The following is a 25,052-nucleotide window of genomic DNA, read 5'->3' as shown; positions in this document are numbered from 1 at the left end:
GCACAATGTGAATGTAAACTTGAGAATGAAAATGGGGAATATGTCAAAGAGACAACAACCCGATCATAGAAAAAACAACAGCAGAAGGTCACCAATAGGTCTTCAATCTAGCGAGAAATTCCCGCACCCGGAGGCGTCCTTCAGCTTGCCTCTTAACAAATATACACTTGTTCAGTGATAATGATAGTGACTGCCGAAAGTGAGGAGCCTGTAATTCAGTTATTCTTGTTTGATGATTTGTTCAATCATTTATTTTATTTCCTTGCTTTGTACATAAAAAAAGAATTTTGTTTTTTTTCGTTTTAATTTTTTTATATCATCATTTTGAAATTATGTTGCCTTCTTGAGGTATGGCTTATTGTTTGAGGCTGTTCGATGACTTATATTTGTAAATGTATGTGTCATTTGGAAATTATTAAGAAACTAAGGTTACAACTCCCGCAGGCAAAGTTGGCTTTAGATGGATTTGTCTAATTATTTTTTTGTATTTTTGACATGTAGCTCTTTTACGGTTTCGGTATTTATACATCTTCGGATTTCAAATGTTTAGCTTTGAGCATCCTGATGAAGGTAAATCCAGAAAAACGATTCGAACGCCAGAAATTATTTAACGTGTTGTTTTTTTTATTTTTGGACTCTTGTGAGTAGTTGTCAAATTGAAATTATACAATAGTTATCAAAGGTACCAGGATTATAATTAAGTACGCCAGACGCGAGTTTCGTCTACATAAGACTCGTCAGTGACGCTCATATCAACATATTTATAAAGCCAAACTAGTACAAAGTTGAGGAGCATCGTCTTTGCTATATATATAAATCAATCTAACAAGCACTATAAAGAACGAATATTGAATAAAATTGAGTATGTTTGACAAAGACGACAACAAAAACAATTGTGTAGTTGACACCAAACACAGCATGTACATTTCATAGTCCAACCTTTGTCGATCAGGAAAATCTGTGGTTACCCTAAATGTAACGGCTATGTCATATATACACCTATCTTTTAATATTGTATTTAGATTGTGTCTATTTGTCGAGCATAATCGTTCAATTATGCCAACATGTTTTTATTTAGATTTCTTTTTGATCGATTTTTATTCGGTATTTTATAGTGTGTTTTGTGTTTTGTAAATTTACTGTCTCAATGGGTGACAGTTGTCGTCTGTTTAAAACCGTTGCATTTGAAAGAATCTGTTCTAAGTTTGTTGTAACGTGACTGTCGTTTATCAGTGTGGTTTATATTTATTGTTCTCGTTTATCGTTTTTTATATATAGGTTAGATCGTTGATGTTCTTGTTTGAATTGTTTTACACTCGTCATTTCTAAGTCCTTTATACATGTAGCTATATGTTCAGTGTGGACCTTACATTTCATGCCGTACTTTGACCTTGATTGGTAACCTTTGTTATACCCAGTGACTTGGACCGATTTTTGCTTTATTGGCAATTATACCACATTTTCTTGTTTTTATAAAAGGAACTAGTTTGTTAATGCAAACGATGCACATTTCGAAACTTAACGTCTCTAGAAATGTTAGAGGCAAACTTTTGGAAATCAAAAAACATAAAAGTAATATTACAAAATTTGAAAAGCTGATAAATAAAAAAAGACCTTAAATATAGCCAAATCCGGTCAAACAAATTACAGCTTTTTAAGAGAAAAATATTTCTATATCGTTTTAAAACTATTTACAACAGCAAATGCTAATCAAACAATATCCGAAGTACTGACAACTGTGCTGATCATTCATCCGGAGACTATCGGTCATCAAGCAGAGGTATCTACCAAGTATTCCAACGTACAAAATATTGAATGTAGTAAATCAATTGCAAATATGTAGAAAGCGTTTATATCTGATCGAATGTGGAACAATTATTTAATGTGTATTCGTCTGAAAGCATCATCTTATCGTTAGAACCACATTCAACTTTCTTTCAACGAATATTTCATCCACTAAAACGCCATTTAGTCATTATAATTTAGTAGGTAGCATAGACAAGAGTGGCATTATGATGCTTACTGTTTATTTGAGATGATTAGTGAACTTCTATTACCTTAAAAAAGAAATGTGTATTTGAAGTTAACAAAGGAATAAAGAAAAACTCCACTTATATTCTTTTACGCCATCATATACTATTTAATTAACTATTTTGCATCGAGTGCTAAAATAATTTAAACTGGTACATTTGCCACGTTTGTGCATCCACTTGGTCGATACTATTATTGATATACTTTTTGTCAGCAAAAATGTTACCAGCTAAACATTCATCACTTTCTGCTTCTACGAATCAATAAATGTAGGCAACACCAATTAATATATGTTTAAATCTTGAAAATCGATTAAGAATACAAAATAAGGGTACAAATAGATAAATGTCTGAATTTCAAAAAAGAGTGTGTACGTTTATGTCGACATGATTAGCGTATTATGTTCATAGAGTAATTTTCTCTTCCTTTGTCCTATTTATCAAATTATGAATTAATTTTTGATGTAACGCGTCTTCTGATTGGCTGACGTGTTTCGCATCAACTCATTACAGATGCCAGGATTTAATTTTGTTTTTACGCCAGACGCACGTTTCGTCTACAAAATATCCACCAATGACGTTGTAACCACAATCATAAAGTGTTTGCCAAATATAGATAAAGTTTGTATCCGTCATGTAGTCATGTAAGTACAAAACCGGTGGTATGTGTAATTCAGTAGGCCACGCATCATTAGGAATATACTAGAATTAATTGAAGCAGAAACACATAATCTCAATTGAATGTAACTATTACAGAATTTATTCAGAATATGTATGTTTTTTTCCTGATGCCTATTCTAGCTTGCTGAGTACACTACAAAAGATAAAACAATCATGGACATTTTTATACACATAGTATATACAAGTAAAATATGCATCAAAAATATTTCTATGACTTCTTTTATTGAAATAAATTATTATCTGCATGATTTTAACATATTCTAATTGAATAATACAAACCACGTGTTAGACGATATATTGAATAATATGTTCTAAGCTTGACGCGGCATCAAACGTGCGAGTCAAGGTTCATCAATCTCATTTAGCCGGATAATGGTGTAAACATTAGTAGGTATGGTTTGAGACAAAACGAGGGTAGGGTATCAAAGTAAGTGTCTGAATTATGTGTATTATACCATATTCTGACTATAATACCTATTATGTGTGTTTTGTTGACACATCGTTGTTAAAAAAATGGAATGTGATGCAACTGTCATACAAGTGAGAGGTTAGGCGCTATACAACATGTTCAATCCACCATTTTCTACATTTGATAATGACAGTACCAATCAGGAATATGACAGGTGTTGTCTATTCGTTAGATGTGTTTTATAATTTTATTTTGCCGTTTGATTAGGGACTTTCCGTTTTGAATTTTCCTTTGAGTTTAGTATTTTTGTGATTTTATTTTTTATAAGTCTAGGAAAAACTGTCAAAACATTGCAAAAACGAAATACTAAAAAAAACACTTGGATTTAAATGCTCAACAAAATGCAGGTGTGATTTTAGAAAATGAAATTACTAATTTTAATTCAGAAATCATTGCTTGGGTTGTGTAGGACAACGATAAAATCTTGCATCCGATTCATATAACTGCATGTTTGTGAAATCGCAATAATATATCTGACATTTTTTCTGTTCTAAAAAATCGTAAAAATAAATGCACATATTTATGTATGAATACATCATATGTAGAAATAAGTGAAATAAGAAAAATACCGAATTCCGTTCTCAAAAGCTGAAACTCATCAAACTAACAGAAAAAATATCATATATCTGACATTGTACAGGCATGTCATTATGTGGAAAATAATGGTTTAAACCTGGTTTTATAGCTACATAGTGTATTGAAGTTTAATTCTACTGCGTTCTTGTAGTAACAATTGCATCTTATTTGTTTCTTGTCAGATTGTTGTTTAATTTTCATTTTTAAAGACGTTCATTACAGATCTTTGTAAAGTCTTACACATTTTTTTTATTAGCAAGCATATAGCTCAGGATAAACAGTCTGAATTACATACAGTAAACCAAACTTATTTTCGAAGATACTTTATTTCGCGTTTAGCCCAACTATCCCATTTCGCAGCGATTTAATTTCGCGATTCTCAAATTTACTTAATGTATTTTAGTGAAGAAACAATTAATTTTCTCATAATCGTGACAATTTATTTTTGCAATAGTTTTTTTCTCGTGAACGTCACGAAAATAAATCGCCCGCGAATATAAGTTGGTTCACAGTTTTTACAATTGTAGAGATGTGGATACGTGATATGCAACATGGCGGACCTACGTAATTAATACACCTAGTAAGGCAATTTATATGAATGACAGTTTTTTTTATTAAACTTTCTCCAGAGTTTAATTTCGAATACATTCAGTTTTTGCAATGTCAATTTATTGATGTAAAAAAAAATAGTTAACAAACATGACGTTTATGTGATACCTTATGTTGTTCGTATTTCTCTAAATATAACTTGCCAAAATGTTATTTTGAAATTGTTTAAACAATACTCACTGTGAACAAGCTGTTGGATATAAGGGAGTGTTTATAACCGCACCAGAAATAGCTGAATTACAATTAATTGCGCATTCTTATTGTCCCTAGCTGAATAACAACTAAATACGCTTTCAGATAGTCCCTTAACAGAAAGCGCAAGCATTTCAACAAGTCCTATTATCATCCATAGTACCGTCTGATGGATAGATTGTTTATCAACTAAAATGAGATACATTTTCTTATTGAAAGTGTATGTCGTTAATATTCTAGATCTGTTTATCTTGATTTATTCGTATTTTTAAAGGAAGTAAGAACATGTTGTTACAGCGATTTACTTTCTCCATTGTTTTTGTTCAAATGAAGAAAGATGAAAAATCCATTCAGAATAAATGGTAAAAAAATGACATCTAAATATAAGAGAGATGCATACTTTATCAAACTGCAAGATGTTTCCCTTGGACTCCTTGGGAATATGTTATGTTAGTTGTTCAACGTGCTAAGAGGAAGACATAAGGCATCGAATTTCACGTTCCCTTTGCGGCTGCAAAATAAATATTTCGTATAGCTGGTCAGACAAAAATATTTAGCAATGTATAACCTTAAATATGATCAAATTTTTCACATTAGTAGGACTTCCCAAGTCTATACAGTCCAGGGATCAAATTTCATGTCAGGTTTATTTCAGCAAGTCGTGTACCAATTAGGGATTGCTCAGTACAGATCAAGTGCTTACCATCCAGAATCTCAAGGTGCCTTAGAACGTTTTCATCAAACATTGAAGAACATGATTAGAACTTTTTGTCTTCAATTTGACAGAGACTGGAATGATTGAGTTCATTTTCTACTTTTTGCGGTCCGAGAGGCTGTTCAAGAATCCCTTGGATTTAGTCCCTTTGAATTGGTATTTGGTCATACTGTAAGGAGACCGTTAAAATTGATTAAGGAAAAGTGGCTTACTGAACATACTGACTTGAATCTTTCAGACTATGTATCTAGATTTAAAAAAATTGTTTACTGCTTGTCAAATTGCACAGAAAAACTTAAAAAATGTACAGAACAAGATGAAAATATGGTATGATAAAGATGCCAGGGACAGAGTTTTTGAGCCTGGTGATAAGGTACTTGTATTTTTGCCAGTCCCTGGACATCCTTTACAGGCTAAACATTGTGGTCCTTATACAATAGAGAGTAAAATTAATGATTTGAATTATATTGTAAAAACTCCAGGTCGGCGCAAACAAAAAAGAGTGTGTCATATTAATATGTTAAAACCATATTTTGAGCGTACTAATGTATATGAGAGTAAACCAGTTGCTACTTAAGGCATGGTTGAATTTGAGAACAATCATGACAAACCAGATGTAATTGAACCACCTTTTAGTTGTAAAACTATGGAAGAGACAGTAAGATTGAAAATTCAGAAATTTTGTCAAATTTAGACTCAAAACTTGCACATCTGTCTTTTGATCGTAGAGAAGAAATAAAAGCTTTGGTATTTTCTTTTAAAAATCTGTTTCCAGATGTTCCAAACAAAACCACTGCTGTTTGTCATGATGTTGATGTAGGAGATGCTTCTCCAATTAAGCAACATCCTTACCGGCTCAATCCACTCAAACTTGAAGTTATGAGAAAAGAAATTAAGTATATGCTTGACAATGATATTATTGAGCCGAGTAACAGTGAATGGAGCTCTCCTTGTCTCCTTGTGCCAAAACCAGATAAAACCTTTCGTTTCGTGACTGATTTCAGAAAAGTAAATTCAGTCTCAAAATCTGATTCCTATCCGATTCAGAGGATAGACGATTGTATTGACAATATTGGTCAAGCAAAATTTGTGAGCAAATTTGATTTATTGAAAGGTTAATGGCAAGTTCCATTGACACAGAGAGCTCGTGAAATATCAGCTTTTGTTACACCAGATGGCTTATTTCAATTTACTGTAATGCCGTTTGGCATGAAAAGTGCACCAGCTACATTTCAAAGAATGATCAATAATGTTATAAAAGATTTATACTGTTGTTATGCTTTATTGATGATCTTATTGTATGTAGTGATAGCTGGGAACAGCATTTAACACATTTGTATGATACTTTTGATAAATTGTCACAATCAAATTTGACTGTTAATCTTGGTAAAAGTGAATTTTGTCAAGTCACTGTTGATTATTTAGGGCACACAGATAGCCAAGGTCAAGTGAAACCTATCATGGCTAAAGTGGAAGCTATTTCCAAATTTCCTCCTCCAACAAATAGAAAACAACTTATGAGATATTTAGGCATGATTGGGTTTTTACAGGAAATTCTGTTCAAATTTTGCTACTGTTGTTCAACCATTGAATCATCTTTTACGGAAAAATTCTAAATTTATCTGGAGTGAATATTGTCAAAAAGCTTTAGAAAATAGTAAATTACTTTTAATAAATAGTCCAGTTCTGATTACTCCAGACTTTGAAAAACAATTTAAACTTGCTGTTGATGCAAGCGATGTAGGAATTGGAGCTGTTTTATATCAAGAGACAGATGATAATGTTGAGAAACCTATTTCATATTTTTCTAAGAAATTAGATAAACATCAGGAAAATTATTCAACTATTGAAAAAGAGTGTTTTGCAATGTTGTCAGCACTTCAACATTTTGATGTATATTTGAATCCAACGGTGCATCCTATTCTTGTTTATACTGAACATAATCCTCTTACCTTCATGCATAAAATGAGAAACAAGAATCAGAGGTTGACTAGGTGGAGTTTATTGTTACAAGAATATGATGTAATTGTGAAACATATTAAGGGTAAAAATAATGTAATAGCAGATGCTTTATCTAAAGCTTATTCAATCACTTTGTATATACTATGTATTTTTGTTCATATTATTCAGGATAAGTTTTTGTTACACTAAAACTTCTTTTAAGGGGGAGGTGTTATGATATTGTAATTATTGTATTTATTTATGTTGGCCTAATTTGTGTTGTATGGCCTGATAGTTGTTGACCAAATAATCCTATAACTGTGCAGTTTAGAATTCACTGGAACAATCACAGATACTTATGGAATGATTGGAACATTCTATTTGACGATTCTAGAATGATCCTTATAAAAGATGGGCAATTTAAACTTCTACATTTTTCCAGAAACTTCTGTTATACTTCTCTAGAACTTTCCATTTATAGAATGTTCTAGAGATTGTCGTGACATCTATATATATATACAGACACTAAAGTTAAACTCTCATAATTAGGATTAGACTTATACTTAGATATTGATAGACATTAGTATTCACGGCATTTGGATTGACACTTTTATTATACAAACAACATCATACTGGATTGTGACCTTAGTAGTGAACATAATATTCAGATTGGATTCCGAAAGATTTCCGGATACAGATACAGATAAAAGAGTGGACTCATATTTTGACAGTTAAGTTAACAGTAATATTTGTAAAATACTTTTTGTAAACTTTTGTACAATAAATATTGTTAAATTTAAGTATTGATTTGTGTCTTTTGTTGGCTACAATTAAAAGGCGATTTCTGGCCGTAACACTCCCAAAAGAAGAAAATTGTCAGTTGGTTTAGTAAGCCACTTCAGCTGTTCTTTTTGTCTTTAAGGGCGCAGTACATTGCATTTGGTAGAGTGATTATGGTAGTGCATGATCCACATATATTCTCCATCTGGAGATGATTGATAGTCAACAAGGTCTACTCGGCAACGGGAGTTAAGGTATGTAGAAGTGATAGGACAAACGACTAATTTGGTGGTTTAAGAACGACTTTGTTTTTAAAATACACGTAAACTGTTCACACATTTAAATGAAAAGTCTGAAAATTTCTCTGCTGACGTTGGAAAATAGTTTTTTTAATTGCTTATATGTTTTGTAGATGCCTCCATGACCAACTCCAGAATGTGCAGTTTTAATCAGCAGGTAAAGTTTATTAACTGTACAATTATAAATGCTTTCGTCGAACGTGTTTTTCAATTCCTTCTACACTTAAAACATCATACTGCGTTACTAAATATCTTTAAAGTGCAGTCTTTTTGGAACTCAACTTTGCTTCCTATACCACCGTGTAGAACGCCACATGCGGGGTGTCGGCTATGTTTTACATGGGGTGGCAATTTTGAAGCGACAAAAAAGTAATAAGGTTAGTTCAAGCATCAATGTTTTATCTTAAGAACTCTCTATACCATAAAATGTATTACACTGACGGAACCGTAACGTAACCTATTTCCTGAAATCAGAAGCAGTCGTTTTCAGTGCTCAGTTTTCTCAAACACCTTGCCCTAGCTTTCCATGTTGTAGATTTTGTGGCTTTATATGCAAATTTCGGTATGAAAACCAACTTTACACAACTACCCTACGTATTATTTATAAAAAAAAATTCTTCCATTCATGGACTTCTACCAAATACCAGTTTCTTAGTTAAAATTAATTGGTTTTAAACTATTATTCATCAAAATATAAAGTGTCGCTCGGGGTGTCAGATTTTGCATGTCAAGGGGTAGAGGCTTGTCATTAAATGAATATATTTTTTTGTAAATATGGTCACTGTCTGATACTTTTTAATTCAAACACACCTACACTGTTATGATGACAAATTACAAACTTAAGGTATGTCATTTGGTCCATATTTTATTCTTTTAAATAATGTGATTTTTTATTGATAAAAATAGCAAATAGAGTTTCAAAGTAGAAAAAATAATTGTATATGAATAGAAGTAAAATGTTATTTGTTTTACATTATACCTTTAAATAACAAAAATATTGACAAATGCACTCAGGAATATGAAAATTACAAGTATGAATGAAGAAGGGTGTACCCGATTTATTATCAAATCATTAATGACTTAAATTAAGTTGCATAGGAATACAATTAATTAAATGCTTTGAACAGTCCAATCTGATGCTATTCTATTTAACATGAAGCTGACCGTTTCCAGGGAGAAAAAAACGAAATTTTGTCTAGAGGAAATGTATTGTCTTTTACCATTTGGATAAATGATAGAAATTCAGCAGCCAAATTAACCTTTTTTAAATTTTAAATCGCTGTTGTGAAATGATTTACAATTATAGTATCATTGTCTTCAGGTTTACTTGAAGTTGTGTTGTCATTCGATGAAAAAGATGCCGGTGAGTGTTTCTTTGCAGAGAGTATTCTTATTCGTTTAAGGGTGATGCATTTTTGCGGCGTGCATGAGTCCTTTCTCTGAATCTTTTCGATTTGATTTCGACTCATAAAACAAATCATGCTTCCAAATTTTGTTTCTATTTATATCCATTTTGTGTAATATTCAGCACACCATCTTTGATATTTCTACAGTCCATCGGCCCTCAGTCTACTTATTGCACTGGTATAATAACATTGTTTCCAATTTCTTAATTTCTTAATCTTTATCGGCTTGTAGTTGTTGGCATAACAGGGTTTGTTTTCTCGTACGTTCTAATTTGAAATTTTTGTCTGTGTTAAAATATGTTTCTTACGGCGTAACTGCAATCCACACTTCTGGTCATGCATTTGACCGACCGAATAAAATGAGCAAAACGACAAGTGCCATATGTGGAACAGGATCTGCTTACTATTCCGGAGCACATGAGATCACCTCTAGTATTTGGTAGTGTTCGTGTTGCTTATTCTTTAGTTTTATATGTTGAGTCGTGTGTACAATTGTCTGTCTGTTTGTCTTTTTCATTTTTAGTCCTGGAGTTTTCAATTTGTTTTTGATTTATGAGTTTGACTATCCCTCTGGTATCTTTCGTCCCTCATCTTCATCACCAGTTTCAGTGCTCGTACTAGTTGCAACATTACTTTCAGTGTTTATGTTCAGATACTCTTTATGTTAGCGTTTGCTCTTTCATCGGACCCCTGACTTAGAAGGTGACATGGTCGACCATGCACCAATTTTAGCTCTGAACAAAGGAGTTTTAGTCGTAAATTGCCTTCCATTATGACTTTGAAGGATATTTGGAGCTCCCAAAAGTAGAAAAATGTCAGTTGGTTGGTAAGCCACTTCTGCTGCTCTTTTCGACTTTAAAGGGCGCAGTACAATGCATATGGTACAGTGATCATGTTAGTGCATGATCCACGTATATTCTCCATCTGGAGATGACTGATAGTCAACAAGGTCTACTCGGCGACGGGAGTTAAGGTATGTAGAAGTGATAGGACAATCGATTTATTTGGTGGTTTAATAACGACTTTGTTTTTAAAATACACGTAAACTGTTCACACATTTGAATGAAAAGTCTGAAAATTTCTCTGCTGACGTTGGAAAATAGTTTTTTTTAACTCTTTATATGTTTTTGTAGAAGCCTCCATGACCAACTCCGGAATGTGCAGTTCTAATCAGCAGGTAAAGTTCATTAACTGTACAATTATAAATGCCTTCGTCGAACGTGTTTTTCAATTCCTTCTACACTCAAAACATCATACTGCCTTATATTTACTAAATATCTTTAAAGTGCAGTCTTTTTGGAACTCAATTTTACTTCCTATACCACCGTGTAGAACGCCACATGCGGGGTGTCGGCTATGTTTTACATGGGGTGGCAATTTTGAAGCGACAAAAAAGTAATAAGGTTAGTTCAAGCATCAATGTTTTATCTTAAGAACTCTCTATACCATAAAATGTATTACACTGACGGAACCGTAACGTAACCTATTTCCTGAAATCAGAAGCAGTCGTTTTCAGTGCTCAGTTTTCTAAAACACCTCGCCCTAGCTTTCCGTGTTGTAGATTTTGTGGCTTTAGATGCAAATTTTGATGCTTGAACTTACCTTGTTACTTTTTTGTCGTTTCAAAATTGCCACCCCTTGTCAAACATAGCCGACACCCCGCATGTGGCGTTCTACACGGTGTATACATTACTAATAATTTCCTTGTATATTTCAGGTGTAAAAATTGAAATATTAGAAGATTTATTGTCATCACTAAATTTAGCAATTTCATCATGAAATTTCTTTTTTATACTGTTTACCATCTTTACTGCTTACTTTTGACTACTAAACTGAACAGTTTTGCTAATATATTTGTTAAATGTACTCACATATTGAACATTTATACCTTTAGGCTAAGTTATAAATTATTTGATAAAAGGGAAATAATTTGTTGTGAACTTCATAAAGGCCAAGGTAAATAATTATTTGTATAAGTTATAAAACGAGAAATGAGAAATTCTTATCAACCACTGAACATCAAAATATGTATATTTTCGTGTTAGTATACAAAGTTTCATATACAATGAAAGATGGTTCTTGAATAACATTTACCCTTTATAGGCAGGTTGTTATGATATATACTTTACAATTGACCTGTATCACACTTTTCTAAGATAATTTTTGTGATTGTATCTATTAAATTTTTAGTTTAAATTTGGAAGGAAACAAATAGAGTAACTGTAACTGGTTTTAATCAGAAAATGCTTCTTTTTCCTTTCCGGTGTCTATTTCAGTTTACTGAGAACACTGAAAAAGTTTAAATAAAAATAATTCACATTCGAATACAAATATTATAAACAAGTTATATTAAAGCTTCTTACATTTATATTTAATCAAAATAATTAGTATTTTCGCATTTCACTTGCTATTTTTGTAATGATTTCGACGACTTATTGTTATTTAAAGTTATCTATTTCAATCCTGGTATCTATGATGAGTTTATTTACAACCACTAGGTCGATGCCACTGCTGGTGGAGATTTCTTTCCCCGAGAGTTTCACAAGCCCAGTAGTCCGCATTTCTGTGCTGACCTTAGTTTGTATTGATATGTTCATAATAATAAATTCCCTTTTAGCAAACCTTGGAATCTTTTAAATACTAAGGTGTTTCTACCTCAGGAATAGATTACTTAGCTGTTTTTGGCAAAACATTTAGAAATTGTTGGTCCTTAATGTTCTTCAACTTCGAACTTTATTTGGCCTTTAAAACATTTTCCAATCCGAACGTCACTGACGCGTCTTTTGTACATGACACGCGCGTCTGGCATTAATATAGTATTTTTATCCTGATATATATGATGAGTTTATTTATTGTAATAGTTGTGTTATGCGTGATAGTGCATACAAAGTGTAAGTCATGGAATTAAATTAATGTCATTTAGATTGATATTGGGGTAATTAGTAGTTAGTATGTTTTGGAACTGAAGAAATTAACATATTATAATAGAAGAGATAGGCTACTAATAGTTACTTGAATCGATGCTCAACAAAACTCAAGTGTGTTCTAAAATGCCCCGGAAGCATAAACAGAAAATATGTGTTAGTATAAGGAATTGTGTTTTGTGATAAAAAACAAATCATATGTGTAGGTGTTTTTTTTTGCAGATATTCTTTTGACATATTGCATTTGAGAGACGTGATTTGCGGTCTATCATATATAGGCATATATTGCACTATGTATTCATAAAATCTTAAACAATTTTGAGTAAATTGCATATACCTTGTTATCGCTATTTTGTGCATTTTTCCTTTGATTCATTTTGTGATAATTTTCATATCATGTTACTCGCTTGAGATGGAAAATTATCACTGGAAACTAAGTATGCACGTGGCGATGCTTACGAAATTGACATGAAATTGACAATGTCGTCATAGTTAAAATAGCGATAAAAAGATTATTATCGTTCATCTCCACCCAAATGCCTTTCTCGCTTTTGGCGACCCGGCTCAATCGAGAACATCAATCTCGTTGAGATGATGACCGATAATCTAAAAATATACATATCATGAATGTATTCTATGGACACTATACAAGCAGCATGACGGATCTGCTTCATAAAAAGTAAAGACACGTATGTAATAGATATTTTTGAAAAAATAGTGTGTTCTCACGTTGTTTTTACATTTGAAATCAAAAAAGTTTTTTAGTAGAAGTTTTGATATTGATTCCAAAAATATTCAAAGACCTGACTTTAAATTGTAATGTTTTGTTTTACTTTTTTACTATGAAAGGTTTACAAATGTTAGTTGTACATGTTGCATTATTTTGCAAACAAACATATGCCAGAGTGTAATTTTTAATTCTCATTTTTTGTCAGCAGTACTTACGAATGACAAACTAATGGACATAATCGAGCCAATGTAAGTCCTGTTATAGCTACAGCTGTACCACAGGCAGTTACGCATTCAGATTGTGTTTGGCCAGGATATGCAATTCCTTCAACCTTTTCTGTCATTAATGACAAAATTTTTTCAGAATTGATCAATCCTCCAGCTGTAACGAAAAAATAAATTATGAACATAATTTGTCAAAATTGTTAGTCGTTTCCCACATTTTATTGAATACATGACCTTTTTTCGTAATTGTGGAAATAGTTAGAATATGCATGGATTTAGTTTACTTTATTTGAATGGTCAAATTAAAGAACCGTTAAAATGAAATTAAGTTACAACAACTGTGCAATACATGATAGTTCATACTTTAACATAAACTTTTTCGAAAGAACCGACTTTGGAATTCGATTGTTTTTTGTTTATCGAAAAGTCTATTGTGGTATGACTTTTTTCGTTTTCGATCAATTGAAAGCAACACACAGAAAGAAAACAAAAAAAGCTTAGAAGCATAACAATATTGAGATTAAAATAGATGTCAAGTGTTTTACACAACGTGTCAATATCCTCAAAAAACAAGTTCATATCACCCAAAAGTGAGTTGAATACATGTTGTTTTAATTCTACCAGGATCTCCTTCTATAGAAAAGTTAATTCGTCTAAAAACACATCAATTATAGGTTATCGTTGATTATCCCATGACCGATGATAATCTGTTTACCGCTATTTTGCGTATGACGAAGTTGTCAATTTTCTTGTTAATTTCTTTGACAACGACAAGTACACACTTGATTTCTAGCGAGAATTTTTCATTTCAATCGACTGAGAAAAGAAAATATAAGTTAACAAGATCAAAAGAAAATGCGTTAAATAGCGACAATTAGGGATAAGCATAACAGGTAATACAAGACAAAATTTAAAGAAAAAGGTACGACATATATGAGCGTCACTGATTAGTCTTATGTAGACGAAACGCGCGTCTGGCGTTTACATTATGATCCTGGTACCTTTTATAACTAGTTATACTTGTTAACGAATTTATCTTTCCTACATTGACTATTAATTGGTTTGATAAACATGTATACCAATCTAGATTAAATAAGTAGAGTAATGCATGTTTATGCGTCTATTTTTCGTACACTGTTTTACGTAGATGAATATTTCGAGGTTTTCCTAATTTGCGGATATTAAGACACTCATCCTAAATACATAATCGAATATTAAGTTCCTATTTCACAAGAAAGAGGATTTGATTTCTAAATCTATTTGATCTAGTCAGCCTTCACTAATAAGCAATTGTAATGTTGATACGAAAGGGGTGTTGAGTGCATTGCTTTATTTCTATACAAATTCTGGGTCAAGGTTTTAAAATAGTTTGAGATAAGATTAGCGGAACTCTTTATTGTTAACAATGCATACAGGCAAATATGCATATGAAGGGTTAACCTTTCCTATCAAAACACATGTATTTGTAGGGTCAAAAAGTTAATGAAGGCCTGTATCTGTAAAATGATGACACAAAGTGGGCATTCTGATCACACTTGGTCGTAAAAATTTGTTACTTGTGTTCCAACAAAGCTGGTCAATGTATTATAATTTTACCCCGATAGTGTCAAAAGAAATCCTTATATGTTTTTATAAGATATATATGTAAAACTTATATTTAACAAATTTTAAGAAAAACAAAATTTACTGACTGAACGTTTGGTTATCGAATAGAACAATCAGTTTGTTTGCTATTAATTGATGTTTAATGTATCTCCTATTTACATGTATCTTGTTGTTCAGGTTAATTTGTATCATTATGTAAGAAAACCAAATAATACTAGTTCTGGATGTACATTTAATTAGTTAAACACATTTGTATCTATTTTTAAAGTGTTATCTATTTCTCGTAAATTTCGTTCATTTCTCGTTAGTGTTGCGTCCGTCATTAACAATATACTTACGCAGAAATCTCTCCTTTGGAGTCCCAAATACAAAAGGCAGCAAAACGCATAGCAAGATTATACACTTCATCTTAAATCTGAATCGAAAAAATATTAGAAAACACGGTTTATTCATGTAAATACACTCACAATTGATAGCAGACTATACCTTTTGCACACTAGACGCACGTTTCGTCTTTAAAAGAGGGACGAAAGATACTAAAGGGACAGTCAAACTCATAAATCTAAAACAAACTGACAACGCCATTGCTAAAAAAGAAAAAGACAATCAGAAAAACAATAGTACACATGACACAACATAGAAAACTAAAGAATAAACAACACCAACCCCATCAAAAACTAGGGGTGATCGCAGGTGCTCCGGATGGGTAAGCAGAGCCTGCCCCACATGTGACACCCGTCATGTTGCTTATGTGATTACAAATCCGGTAATTAGTCTAATTCGGTAGGTCACATTAATGAAAGGGAAGGGGATTGTAGCTACTACGAACATATCCGATACCATTAGTGAAACGGTTATTCCATAACGGTCAACCCGTGATGGCGTCCGTAAAATTCACGAAGGGATGATTTCAATTTTACCATTTGGAACTCTTGTTTTAATAGCTTCCTTGTAAGCAGTAATCCTCTATCAAGAAAATCATGATAGGAAATGCAAGCACGGGAATATCGTTTCAATTGGGAGATATATACCCCGTATCCGGGTGCTACTGGAATGTTGCTACTTAGAAATTGAAAGTTCACAATTGGAAAGCTGAAATCGTAAAGTTTTGTTTTCAACCGACCCTCATTGTCAATTTCTAGATGTAAGTCAAGATAAGAAGCTGACTTAACTGTATCTGTAGTATCCTCTATATCCAATTCGATAGGATAGATGCGTTCTACATAGTCACCAAATTTTGAAATGTTTAGTGAAAGAACGTCATCTCTATAGTGGAAAGTAGAGTTAAAGGATATTGCTAACTTCTTATCTTTCTTCCTAAGAAGTTCCTGCATGAAGTCACCTCATAAAAATAAAGAAACAAATCGGCAAGTAGAGGGGCATAGTTTGTTCCCATTTAAAAGATGCATCGATGATACCATTAACGTACAAATATTAAGCGAGAATAGCAAACATGTTGACAAAGCTCTGAATTGTAATGTAGTTTTTTTTTGTAATGGCACATTAAGTTATAAGGCGTGTATCCTTAGGAATTATTTACTCAATCATGGTGCAACTCTTTAGGCCAGATGACTTTAGAAAATATGTTCTATCTAGCCGATTTCGATTAACGTGTTACCAAAGCTTTTATGTCGTCAGTTATATTCATAGGTAGTTTTCTGTAGGCTTTTTTTGTTATGAATATAATTCACACCGTGTCATACTATTTTTTATAGTCCTGAATCATGATACAATTTTATTGTTTTCCGTAGATAACGGCTTCGCCAAAGTTTTGTGTCTTTTAAATGCACTTGTTGCATATGCTGTTATTTTTATATGTCAACATGAAATTTCACAACTCATTTTTTGCTGTTAAAAAAAAGATAACCTTTCACACACAAAACTTGTCCAGTCAAATATGCTACACAAATTGATTTATTCGTTTAAAATCACTTGATTTTTAATATGTTATAGAATATTTACATACATAATTGCGTGCATGATAATTAAATCTTGGTTTTTGTATATTTTTATCTATTTTTAACACGTTTTACTCAAAAATATTGAGTTAGTATTGCATACACAGTATTAAAGGAATAATTCTTGCTTACCTTAATATAAAGGTTCAGAAACTATGGAACTAGACGTGCATTACCTTATATTATGAAGGTAATATTCCAATCAGAACATGAAGGCTATCTACTAGACAAACATTTAACCATTGTGACAAGAAGCAGGTGTATGTGTCTTATGGAAAATATTTAAAAATGAAAAATTGGAATGATTTGTTTTGACTGAAAAACAAGGAAAGTATGTAAATTCTGATAAATGGACTACATCAGTGAATTGTTGCATAAACAGTCTATTTTTTTTTTGCAGGGCATATTTGACTTATCTTTTGTCCAAACTAGGGTCGCCTTGTATTTTTTCCAGTTAAAGTAGAAAACGATTCAGTTTTTGTTAAATGCGGCGATATGTGCGGACAATACCTTTATTTGTTGAGTTGCATCTGTGTCTTTGAAAATGACATCACATATGTTGCCTCAACAAATATATCAATTCTAGTTACTAGTGGACATCCAGATTAACAGCTATTTCCTCAATTCTACAGGCATTCACACATGTTTTGTTACTCGAAACTTTATGTTCGTATAAGCCAGAAAAAAATCGTCCCGAAAAAAGTCCTTGTAAATGAAAATAAAGAAAACAATAATTATTGAACAATGTGTATCGTTCACGTCAGAAAAACACAATTCTTACTGAAACTTAAACAAATAGAACACAATACATGTTTTTGCATGTTTGGTGTTGACATTTATATATTAGATACAGAAAAATGACAATCACATTTTACAGTAAGCAGTCATGATCAACGTCTTTTAATTCATAATACATTTTGAATAAAAAAAAACATGCAATTTAGGACTAAATGACAATTGTTTATATACATAATCTATGTCAAGTACATTATATTCTTTATAAAGGCTAAACATACCCTTAACATGTCTGTTAGTTAGTACATTGTAAATATTCCAGTAATTGAATATGCATTAATATTTTGGTTAGCATTGCTCGTTACTTTTTATTCTATTGTGAGATGTTTTTTTTTTAATTAGGTAACACAAAGGTGAAATAAGATATTCAGTGTTTACAATAAATCATTCGATAGATAAGATAGAAATATTAAACATGCTATTATTGTTTTCGAAATAGTAAACTAGGTGTTATACCACAATTGTTTGTTTCAGTATTATTTTTGTTAAATTTGTAATTTTCTAAAACTGATGCAGAATTCATCTTAATTTCAATTTGAAAAAAATAACTTGGTATGATACTCAACTCATTTTTATCCTGTCCATCACCACAGACAAAATTTCACAGAACATTTTGTTTGATGTGGGCGAATAAAAGAGGGACCAAAGATACCAAAGGGACAGTCAAACTCGTAAATCTAAAACAAACTGACAACGCCATGGCTAAAAATGAAAAAGACAAACAGAAAAACAATAGTACACATGACACAACATAGAAAACTAAAGAATAAACAACACGAACCCCACCAAAAAATAGGGGTGATCTCAGGTGCTCCGGAAGGGTAAGCAGATCCTGCTCCACATGCGGCACCCGTCGTGTTGCTTATGTGATTACAAATCCGGTCAAAAGTCTGATTCGGTAGATCAAATTCATGAAAGGGAAGGGGATTGTAGTTACGACGTATGGAACATATCCGAATAACCTTCACCAGAGGTTTTATCAATACAAATTGTGTTTTGAAACGTCCAAGATATATGTGTCTGACTACATTTTGACAGTAAAGAAATAATTTCCCAACAAGGCAATATTGTGTTTACTCTTTTTCGTAATTGATAGGACGTATCGTACTATGCTTGTGGTGGGATAGCACATAAAGAAGACTCGTTTTACGTAACTAAATGTGATGTTTGTTTATGTGCAATGCATGTTATTTCAAGCATTACTGTCAAGTTTTGTTATAATCAGTTAAATAATTTATAAAAAAATCTAGTATAACGAAATGAAAATCAACAGTGATACAAGCAAACTATACAACAAATAGGCAGAACAAATGAGAAAAAGCGCTTTCCAACTCACTGAGTATAGCGTGATCGGTCTACTTATATTCATGGTATGTTCTATCTCAAGGCAATGGTCACATATAATTCCTTCAAACTCAATCCTCTCAGACTATTTCCTTTTTGTAATATTTCACTAAAATCACATGATTTATTTACAATGATTTAACTTTCAAGTTCAAAGGTGTATGACGTGCAGCTTCACAAAATAGGTGTAATACCACAAATATTTTCCACCAATCAGTCTTTGCTAAATTTGCACCAAATTCTGCAGCCTGTATTTTTGTTTTCGATAAAGAAATAATCGGCATGAGTAAAATGGTTTATTTTCCAGAACTACAGACAAAATTTCACAAAACATTTCATTCCCATAAGACAATACATATCAATTAATGTTAACCAATCCAATTTGCACCAGTTTGTCTGTTTTCAAGCTTTAGTAACCATGCACCCTTAAATTCCAATTACCCCAATAAAGACAACAAATAATGAGAAGAATGGTGCTTTACCAACCCTCCTCGAAGATATTTATTTGACTAGTAATGGTTTGCCGCAATGAAATGTAGAATCAATTTCTTACAACTGCCAAATTCAAGGGCACATTTTCGATTCATTTTCAATTGCAACCGGATGTGACATAATATGATCGAATAGGATTAAACCTACAATACAATTTAAGCAATGTATGTGCTATCGATCCAACCTTCTTTATTAAATTTATTTAAAGGCTAGTACATATGCTTGATAATGCTTATCATTGAGTGTACAGCAATTTATCATTTGTTCGGGCTGTTCAATCCATACTCCAATGGTAGCATTAAGGGGGAAATAGTGGAAAGATCAATGTAAATTAAATCTTCATGAACACATGCGAGAAAAAAAGAGACTCTGATTGTAACTCTTGAAGAGAGCGTTAATTATTTACGTATCCACATGAAACGATGAATGCCCAAAGAGTGGTAACCTGATATTTTTCAATACCTGACGTTTGACAGTAATTATGTTCATTAGATAACCATTGATATGTTTGAAATCGTACTGCATAGTTTACGTCATAAAATTAGCAACGCTGATTATGTGTTTCTTTATCCTGCTATCCAAATGAATTTCTTTTTTGGGGGGAAATAAGCGGTAAATGTTTGATCTTGAGCATAAATGTTTTTGCTTTTATTGCATGCTATTGGACTTTCGATGTCATTGGAACACAAATTATATTAAATTGTTTTATTCTGACGTAAGTAAAACAATAAAAAAAGAAAGGGGTATGAAAAAAAGGGATTGTATTATGCACTGCTTTTAACATGTTGATTTGTGAATGAAAAGACTTGTTGACAACAGTAAATTTAAAGCTAAAATAAATTTGCTATATCAATATTCGTTTTTCAATTGTGCTGCAATTAACTGCATATGAGTTAAATGGCCCTTTAAATCTTGGCATGCTCAGCTTGCCTGTATCCATCCATGAATAATCAGCTAGTTCATGTATCAATTTGGCATGGTGTTAAAAAGGCAATATTTGTTATTTCGCCTTTTAAAAGTGGGCGAAAAATACCAAAGAGAGGTTAAAATGATTATACAAGCAGGTTTGAGCCACCATTTTGTACATAAGAACATGTCTGAAAAAACCCAAAAGAACACCAACTCAGAGATATGACGATTGTAATCATTTCTACGCAGTTAGGTATTTTTTAAAATTTTATTTTTTAAACTGATAAAGTCAAACAAACAGACACTGTCACTGAAAAAACACACATACATGAGATTCCAATCCTTCTATCTATGAGTTTGTTTACAGTGTATTGGATTGGCAAAACTCTTTTCCAGGATAATTTCCTGATTGATAAATAAACAGACGATGACAAATTAGGGAACAAACTAATAATGTATAACGAAAAATATTTGTAACTGATTTTATTCAGAATATGTTTCTTTTTTCTTTCTGGTGCCTATTTCAGCTTACTGAGAACACTGAAAAAGATTTTTTAAAATGTACATTAGTAACCAAATAGTATATACAAGTAGATTACACATACACATTATTTCGATGAATGTCTCTTTATGTTGTATTTTCTTATATTTATATTCTATTAAATAATTAGCATTTCAACATTGCTTTAGCTATTTAAACAAGGATTTTATTAATATACATTAGTCATATTCGTGATGCTGTATAAAAAGCGTTAGTCACGGAGTTGGTTACTATTCATTCAGCTTGATCTTGTTGTAAACATTAGTTATTATGGATTGAAACAGACCAACACAAACAGATGGAAGACTTAAATGAAATACAAAGCTCAACAAAAAGTGAGTGTAGTCTTAGACTCTCCAGGAGGATAAACACATTTATTACTAGAATATGGAACTGCGTTCTTGTTGTGCCGAATGGAAGTTTTTAAAAAACCTTGACTGGCTGAACAGCTCTTGCACGGTCGGGAATATTGTAGTAGTATTTAGATCGTATTTGGATTTTCGCTGATATTTATAGGACATATTGAGAGACGTGAGTGGCGGTATACTGAGAACTGAGTAAATATGTCACTGTGTCTTAGTAAAATTCCAATTAATCAAAGTAGCTTGCATATACATTTAGATTCAAATTTTGGATTTTTTTGTTTTTTCAATGGACAAGATTTTGACACACTATAACTATGGCAGATCAGCTGAAAAAAACTGTAACTGTAACTTTAAGTAAATGACATTTTTTTTTCAGATTTACGCTTCAATTTCAGTGCGGATACAATTAGTGTGTTATGGTGTCAGTTTAGAAGTTGAATATACAACAAAATTATAAAATAATTATTTACCTCGAATCGTACGTATTTCTCGAAAAATTATTTGCTAAAGTTTTAATTTTGATTTTGCATCTACACTACTCACGTTGAACAAGCAGTTGGGCATAATGGGGTCAATATGACTCCAACTCCTGTTGCAGAAACAGCTGTACCACAGGCAGTTACGCATGCTGATTGTCCAAGACCAGAATGAGCAAACCCTTCAACAATTTCTGTTACTTTGTGAAGGTCAGGCAAATGGATCTGGAGTTTTCCAACTGTAATAAGAATTATGTTTTTTAAAGTTGGAGACACTTTTTATCTGTTACAAAATTTATCAGCAATATTTTATGATGATGACTATTAAATGTTAATTTCTAATAATATTTCAATAAAATTCTTTATCTCTTCAGACACTACAGAAAAGACATCAGAGTACATTTTGAATCATGCAGTTAAAAAAATGACATATAAATGACAATCACATTAAATGTTGACTTCTTTTTTTTACATTTTATTTGGCATATACCATGTATAAGTTATATAAGTATACCTGATCCATCGATGGTGCAATAGCACTGTACGCAATTTCTAACCAAAAAAGATGTTAGGTTTTTTATTTTGCAAATGATGACTTTCGTTTAAACATACGGGTATCGTTTAAAGAATACAGGTCAAAGTAAGGTTTCAGATTGCTTATGCTAGGGTAAGGGTTTGTGTTAAGGTTATCTTAAACTTTATTGATTGATTATGCATTCTTTGTCTAAAGTCCAGTAGAACACAGTTCACTCTAATAACAAACAACGAACACAAAAGTCATGAACTGCTAAATAGATCGACCTGACTAAGTACCGAAATTTTTAATGTATTTAAAAGAGAGATATGACAACCGCTTCCTACAGACACACGAGAAGGTTTCGTCAACGTACAGAGTGCCTGAGATTCATTCTCGAAAAGTAAACGGCATACTTCTTCCTTTCGGTCAATTCTTACAAACAGTAAGAACACCCTAAATATTCTTATTTACATTAAACATTTTTATTCCTTCTTGGAATTAATAATAGATGTATAATTCACCACATCTAAAGGGCATGTTCAAAGATTCAATTCAAATTCTTATATTTGATTGGTAACAATGTTACCATTTTTTCAAATTATAAAAAAGATTAAAATAAACAAAAAACCGGCCATAGGCTTTATATTTTGTAGGTTTGTTTCTTGTATATTTCAGTCTAGAAGCTATCTAATTATCTGGTAAATTGACATTCGAAAACCTCCGATTGCCATATAAGCGATATAAACATAAATATAGATAGACCAATGTATAAATAAATATCAGGCTCGTGCATTTTTGATTTTTCAAATATTTTTTAAGTTCATATTATTACTTAAAATTTTAAACGTTAATCATCGTTTTTATCTGTTTTATTTATTGTAGATTGAACTAATCAATCAAATGATTTTAATTTCAGTGTTGATATTATTTTTCTTTAAGAAATTGAACACGCACTTTGCATGTATCATCTTTCTTTCGTCGATTATTTTTATAAAATTTATAAATTCACTTTTTGACTTTCAATAATGATTGATCTAAATAAGTATATGTTTTTATGTTTATTTTCTTCGTAGTTAGTTGCCCTTAATAGGCGGATACAAAAGTTTGTTTATCAAATATTTACATCAAAACTTGTTGATTTTAAGTTTGTGTATTATAATAATTCTCTTTCAATTGTTACATTTGTACATTTTATTACATACGAAATTAAGTTATATGGGTTATGATCTACATTACATAACACATATGTCATGTATGTTCGGTACATTCCTTATAAACAGTATACATCATCAAATGAAAAGTGATAGTATCTTATTAAAAATTGGATCACAGCTGGTAATGTTCCATTTGATTTCTTTCGTTTAATAAATTGTACTTACTCAGAAATCTTTCCTGTGGAGCTCCAAGAACAAAAGGCAACAAAACGGCTAGCAAGAACATACACTTCATTTTGATACCTGAATTAGATCATTGTTATAATACACAGTATAACTAATATAAATAAGCTTTTCATATATACATGTACAGTGTGTACGTCAAACACAATTTTTCTTCAAGATATTGACCGTTGCCTTTCAAAACAAATCTAAAATAAAGACCATTGGGACTCACAATTTTGAATGACTTTGCTACAGTTAATTATGTTAACCGTTTAATGAAGATAATTGCTATACTTTCCAAGGTTTGTAATCATTTAGGATAAATATCTTATATGCTTTAATAAAAATGGTTCTTGTCTAAAAAAAAAAAAAATTGATGATTATTTAGGAGCATAAGTAATCTACCATAAAAAAGAGGTACATGAACACAATATGAACGAGCGATGTAATTTTTATTTATTCATTGTTGGTATAGAAAGACAAGTTAGACAAACAAGATTGTATTAATCATTGCAATGACAAGAAAAGGGAATATTAAGTATGTCTACTGTCATTCACTGTGTGTAAAATTTTATTCATTCTGTTTGTTTTAGAAGGAAAACTTTATAAAAATTGCAAACATCTGGTTGATTGATGTAATCGAAGAAGCACTGTCAGTTTGATAGATGCATTCAGCAAGGTTACTTTAATCACTTATCCCTTTCCAAATGTACTTACACATTTGCCATTAAATACAGTATCAATTCATGGCTTCAAAGAATTGCTTATTCATTAAAATATTGAATTAAAAATTAAATACATTATTTTCGATTTAGACAACAGTAGTTTACCGCTTCTTATACAATAAGTATTCAATGTTCAATGTATTATAATAAATTTGAACATAAAGGTAACCCTTTAGCACTACATATATTATAATCGTATAAGAAGCATTGCTTACCTTATTGTGATTGTACTGGAACTAAAGACGTAGACGTGCATACCACATTATATATGTTTGATGTTTTGGGTCAGGGTTGAAGATATTATCTACTGTACTAGAATCAACTTTGTATCACACATTTATAACTAAACATAAATCACGATAATGAACTG

The 25,052-nt window shown here is 31.7% G+C and overlaps 1 long non-coding RNA gene across 1 annotated transcript; it reads right to left on the bottom strand.

Moving 5' to 3' along the window:
• Positions 1–11,915: 11,915 nt before the first annotated feature.
• LOC134719645 (uncharacterized) lies at positions 11,916–13,727 on the bottom strand. Its single transcript, XR_010107644.1, has 2 exons — positions 13,568–13,727; positions 11,916–11,987 (listed from the first exon to the last, which is right to left on the bottom strand). It is a non-coding gene; the product is annotated as an uncharacterized LOC134719645 (long non-coding RNA).
• Positions 13,728–25,052: the final 11,325 nt, after the last annotated feature.

This window comes from Mytilus trossulus, chromosome 5, assembly GCF_036588685.1.
Source record: "Mytilus trossulus isolate FHL-02 chromosome 5, PNRI_Mtr1.1.1.hap1, whole genome shotgun sequence".
Taxonomy (NCBI): domain Eukaryota; kingdom Metazoa; phylum Mollusca; class Bivalvia; order Mytilida; family Mytilidae; genus Mytilus; species Mytilus trossulus.
Note: the sequence above shows the minus strand (reverse complement) of the source record. Positions and strands in the feature narration are given on the sequence as shown.